Source organism: Lutjanus erythropterus, chromosome 13, assembly GCF_056507025.1.
Source record: "Lutjanus erythropterus isolate fLutEry1 chromosome 13, fLutEry1.hap2, whole genome shotgun sequence".
Classification (NCBI taxonomy): domain Eukaryota; kingdom Metazoa; phylum Chordata; class Actinopteri; order Lutjaniformes; family Lutjanidae; genus Lutjanus; species Lutjanus erythropterus.
The window spans coordinates 28,943,123-28,949,122 of record NC_139329.1 but is presented as its reverse complement, the minus strand read 5'-3'; the positions used below and the strand labels follow the sequence as shown (position 1 = coordinate 28,949,122).

Sequence of the window (6,000 nt, the reverse complement as noted above, 5' to 3'; positions counted from 1 at the left end):
ATGAGAAGTTTATTGCAACAGTTTGACTGGAAACCCTCAAATGTTGACCTGGAGACTGTGAGCAACACAATATTTTCTCCAGCTGTCCTGTGATTCCCCCAAAATGTGCATATAGGTTTTCTTGTGCACAGTTAGCGGGACAATGATCAACATCCCATTAACTATTTGCTATTTACTATTTTTCATGTGAAAACTACAGAACAACTTCCCCTGCATCCACATCTGTATTTTGCCTGTTTGAATGCTTCACAGTACAGAATGATGTATGTGCAGGATTGTATACAAGAAGGATGTTTTTACGTTCCTCTGATGAAGAGGAAAGTTGCTCTGTGCTCACAAGCAGAGTCTGAGAATGGACTCAGTGAAGTAGGAGACATCTTAAGTTCAGAAGTAAAACTTTGGCAACAAGATAACTTAATATGTTCATATTCATAGACAGTACAATACATGTTAATTGTTTGTTTGTTTGTTTGTTTGTTTGTTTGAAAAACCCTGCAAGACTCAAATTGTTATTCAAAGTCGTGTATGGGTATCTTAAAACATGTATGTATGGAGGAGATCTTGAAGGTTGCTCAGCAACAGAAGTAGGTTTGTGATGAGACAGATGTGTCTGGACAAAATATGAACAAACTAATTTAGTTTAATTTAATTCTCATTAAATTTACAGTCTTTGCATTTTTTCCTACTTAAATAAACTAACCATTAAAAAAACCCCACTTGGATTAGCTGGAAAATGCATTGTCATAAAACTGAGCTCATGAAGTTAGACTTTTTAGAGATATGTGGATCTTACAGTAGAGCGACACAACAAATACATGATGATCTTATAGAATATTATGCATTGCTGTAGATTAAGTTAGATTAAGACCAACAGTATATAAAGTAGTTTATCAGGAATTGTAACCACACTGTTGACCTTTTTCGCAACCAAATTGCTGTAATAAAAACTAAACCCTCCTGACATGTCATCTTAGATTTAAAAAAAAGGTGCAAAATGTGGAGCCAGGAACCTAACTTTACAAATGTGTGCTTGTTAAAGGGTTAAATTAGCATCTACTGCAGCAAAATGCAACATATTCATAAATGTACCAGTTATATTAATCCAAAAACACATTTTACTGCACTATGAGTAATCTCACTTTTTCTGGTAAGATGAACATATTTTTACTGAAGTAAAAGTAAAAGTATTATTTATTATATAATTTTCCAGAATTGATCCTCTTTCTGTTTCTAGTTGAGTGTTTTCCTGCATTTATTTTCAAGTTTTAGCAAGAAGTTGTTTCATGCATATCACTACATTCACGTATTAACTGTATCGTTTACTTTTTGTTGCATGAACAGAACTTTATCCATTAAATGTATGTATTCGTTAAAGCTTCACTGAACTGAATTACATTGGCGTGAATTGAGCTGAACAGAGAGAGAAACACTTGGGCGACCTGTGGAAGGTCATGTGAGGACAGTCAACACGTTTTGCCATTCACTCGGCTCGGGATCATTACATCTGATTATCACCCTGTAATCGATTATCGGTCCTATACTCTGAGCCTCTCTTTTTGCGGTCAGCGGCTGTTTGTTCCAGCTCTGCTCTGCGGGACAGCGCGCGGACCGCTCAGGTCCGTGTCGCTGTCACCATGGTTAGGGGGCGTCCGCCTCAAGAGAAACCGCTGCCTGTTTTCTATTCGTTGAAACTATAGGTGTGTCAGGGGGTGTGCGCCTTCCCTCCGCCAGCTGTCAGTCATGACGTCACTTCCTGCGGGTGTGAGCTCCATGGCTCTGCTTTGTATGGACATGGTGGGGGATTTTTGACAGCGGCAGCGCTGTTGGGAAACAAACAAGGACGCGGCTGGGGACTATTCTTTCCCTCCTCGCTCTGCTCTCGATCCCGCACCGAGCGCCTCTCGACCCAGCGACGTTTCCCGAGGACATGGCGGCGTCGGATCGGGCTGTCTATTGTAAGGTAGATGTCTTCATTTGGCCTTTTTTATCCAAGAAGTGCAGCCCTCCTGCAGCAGCCCAGAGACTCTCTGTAGACTGAGGGAATTTTTTTTGGTGAATGCACAGAGGAGGCTGCAGAGCGTGTTCTCCACTTTTAGCATTTGTATTTATCCAAAACCTGCAACGGGTAGTTTACCTCGGCAGCTGGGCCACATTAATACATTCTTGCAGGATTATAGGACCATTGTTATTGTATAGAGGCAGCAGGCTAATCTGATTTCAGTTTGCACGCCTGCGCAGCTAAAGTGGCGCTCGCTCATCAATAGGCAACATCTCTATTCATTAGTAAGGCATGCACTCAACACAAAGGCTATTTATTGGCCTGTTGGTACGCCCTATTACTCTAACAGGACAAGCGGTTATGAAGAAGCTGTGGATTGTTTATTGGTGTTGTGTATAATGGCCTGTGGTCAGCTTGTTTGATGCAGTGGTAACAGTGAGAATCATGTGACAAGGTGAATGCTGTATGATAAAAATCATTTAACAGCAAAGCACTGCTTTTGTCAGGTCTGAAAGACTGTAGACATAATTGTTAGAAACACCTGCCTAACATCTGCATATGGCCTCCAGTGCAGGCTAAATGTACCAAGTATGGGTGTAATGAAATATCAGTACCCGCGAGTACTGCAATATTATGTTTAGTGATACTGTATCAGTTCTCAAAAACACTGCATCATGATGAGATACTTGTAAAGATTCACAACAGTGGTTCATTTTGCGTCGTGCTTAAGGCGACCACAAGATAACAATGTTGTTATGTCTTCACAGTTCTGACTTCATAAAAAAGTTAAACTTTATACGATTACAGTTTTCCTGAAATTAGTTTAAATAATAGCAGTACATCACCTTTCTCACAGTATCACAATATATCATAATATATTGAGTTTTAACCCCAGTATTGTGATACGCATCTCAGTAATACCAAGGAGCTTCATATTAGAGATGGAGTTTGGGATTCTTGGTGGAAACCTGCTTCTTAGTTTAATGTGCTATTCTAAAGTTTTTTGTGCATTTTTCACCTTCATTACATAGTAAATAGAAGAAATGTGGCAGTAAATGAGAGGAGATAGAACCAGGATAGATGACATGCAACAAAGATCCACAGCTGGACTTGAACCTGTGAAGTGACAGTGTCTCAGATTCCTAGGCCTCCAGGAAATTTCCTGGAAATTAGGGTTGCACCAATTTATTCAATATCTGCCAATATTTTCTTGGCTGAGTGCAGTTGATCAATTGGTAAATAAGGTGACATTTAGCCATTGCATATACTGATGGTCATTAGTTGTGTTGCATCAATTGTGCGCTCGCGAAAGTTGTACAGTTGTTAGACTATCGAGTTGTCACTTCCGAAAAGCCACCAGCCCTCCTTTAGGGAAGGTGGTCTTGTGGATAACCAGAACCCTAATATGTGACAGGGTTTGTTGTAGGAAGTGAGTCCTTTCTGGTGCCAGCACGTTGCTGCTGTCACAGTAAAGTGCATGCTATGAAGGTTAGTTAAATGTTCTACAAGGAGATTTTAATTGGTTATGAAACAGCCTCAGTTTATTATTGATGCCTCTGTATGACCTACATAAGCAAAAGACACCATGAGTGAGGAGACTGGTTATTTCTGTAGTTATTCATAATACCAGCCACTGACTAACAAAATAACTACAGAAAATATAAGTATTGGCATCAGCTTTTGGCCAAATTTTTACGTTGCGTAATATCAGCAACCAGAATTTCAATTTTCAGTGCCTCCATTCTGGAAATCAGAGATTTTCATTACTGTTTATGACCAGAGTTCAGCAGCATTTAACAGAGAAGCAGTGGATGAGTGGGTGAAGCAGTTGTTAATACTGTATGTGGCCGCAGGGACTGTGAAGTAACTGCTAAAATAACCCCGAGGCATCTCACTCTCTCTCCGTCTCCGTTACTTCTTCTCTCCTCATGTGTGAACATTCATGGCTAAACAGAAGTGTGTCACAGCTCGGTCACATGATTACCCCTTAATTAAGTCCTCACAAATATGAAACTGTGGTTGCCTAACATGTGATGATCATTGATTGAAGTTCAGACCTCGCCAAACTATTTAGCCTTACTTCATTTATGCAGAAACACATCTTTCTATTTAGATCAATTCATTTGAATGTCTGTGTGAATGCTGTGACATTCTGCAGCTAATGATTTAGCGTCTCTTTGGAAAACTGGCCACCTCGCAGCACTCAATTCCTAACAACACTCTTGTTCTGTAAAAGTGAAATTTGACCTAAATCCTGCAGTACCTGTCCCGTTCCCCTAAGCAATATAGGAATGCAGCTTTTCTTTTCTCACAAGTAGCAGACTCCTGTTTGTAATTTCAGTTGTTTATTCTTATAACTGGCCTTTGCTTATTTGTTTCAGATTAAAATGTCTACAACGCCAAAATGTAGATTTTTTTTTCCGAAGCTAAAGCCCTCGACTGTGCCTTTTTCAGTCCTTCACTCTTGACTCATATTTGGTGGTTGAAGGTTTGTTTATGTTTTTAAATACACATGCTTAGAAAAGACTTAAATGTTCAGTTACGATTGGAAAGATTTTGGTGGCGATTCTGAAGACAGATATTCTGCAGTCCAGCTCTAAATACGCTCAGATACAACTCAGTCCTCTGTGTGCTGGTCTTTCACGAGTCCCCCTCTGTTTGCTAACCTTTAAAGCCCGTCTCCACATTGACGTGGCGTTTACCTCATGATCAAAGGTCTTCACTCAGAACCTTTTCTACACACCTTATCATTCTGGTGAGCGTGGTTAAAAATCCATTAATGATCGGGTAATGTTTGACGCAAGTGTCTTTTATTTGTGTTGACGGAGTAAAGCAAATTCAAAACATCAGTTTGACTGTTTTTCCTCCTTAGACCGAAGAATAACTCACTTCATAGGCTAAAAAAATGTTCCAAGAGATAATCCCAAAATCAGCTTACCAAACCTTTTAACTTACTGTGAATACTAAGTGGGTGGGGTTGCTCCATTAAGGCAATCGCAGATATTATGTAAGAAAAAATGAAAAGTAGTACTTTTTTCTTGTGTTTTTTTAACATTAAAAGTTCCACCTATACTTTTTAATTCCATGTACTCAGCATGTGGATCTCATTTGCTCTATCTGCAGAACTTCTTGCATATTTCATGAGCAAGTGGCCTTTTTTAAGGTGTGGTCGAATTTGTCAGTGCTTGCTATTCATCTTAAAGCTTCACTATTGTATCAGAAGGACACAGTGGATTCCAGATACCCTTATCTCTCAAGCACAATGCATGAAAAATGTCTTCAGAAACAAACTGCCTGAACTCTGGCCCTGCTCAAGCAAGTGTTTGTGCTTCTTGGATTCAGCCGTAAGGGGAATTGCCCTGCAGTTGTTTTTTTTTCATAGTTAGTCTCTGTTCAGTTGTGCTGCTGCACTCTGACAGTTTTGTCTCAAGGAACCTGAGACCTGTAATCACCTTCTGCCTGGCTGCATTCACAGCCTGGAGTGACAGTCTTTCAGACGCTGAAACAACAAGCGGAGAGTGAAAGGCAGAGTTTTCTCTCCTCCGCTCCTCAAACAGGACTTTCTGGTTCTGTTCACAGCTGCACTGTCTGCTGCACAGAGTTTATCGTTTGTCTCTGTCGTCGGTCTATAAAGAGATGCATTCTAGTTCCACTGACCTATTTTTCAAGTGCCTGCATCATCAGTGACGGAGATCAGAGGCAGGACTGTTAGCTTTGGGCAAAGTTTTGAGTTGTCAGTGATCCTGATATCTAGATATTTGTTCTGCTTGCGCTTAAACTTGTTTTAAGGAAATGTGATTCCAGAAGTCTCTTCTACCTCTTATAGTCACTTACTGGTAAGGATCAGTCGTACCACTGCTTTATTAGAGACTCTTCATGTTCCAGGGTGCTTCTGGTATTTCTCACCTGCGAGAGCAACCCCAAAGAAGAAATTAGCATCTACAGGAAGTGCTGGGGACTGTAGGCTGGGTTATTTGTAGTTTGCACCAAGCGTCTTCTAA

The 6,000-nt window shown here is 40.3% G+C and overlaps 1 protein-coding gene across 1 annotated transcript in view; it reads left to right on the top strand.

Annotated features, from left to right (window-relative positions):
• Window positions 1-1,757: 1,757 nt before the first annotated feature.
• pparab (peroxisome proliferator-activated receptor alpha b) overlaps window positions 1,758-6,000 on the top strand; it is a 37,877-nt gene continuing 33,634 nt past the window's right edge. Inside the window, exon 1 of the mRNA XM_084734020.1 lies at window positions 1,758-1,960. The gene's annotated coding sequence lies outside the window, so the exon portion shown is untranslated. The remainder of the gene's footprint in view (window positions 1,961-6,000) is intronic.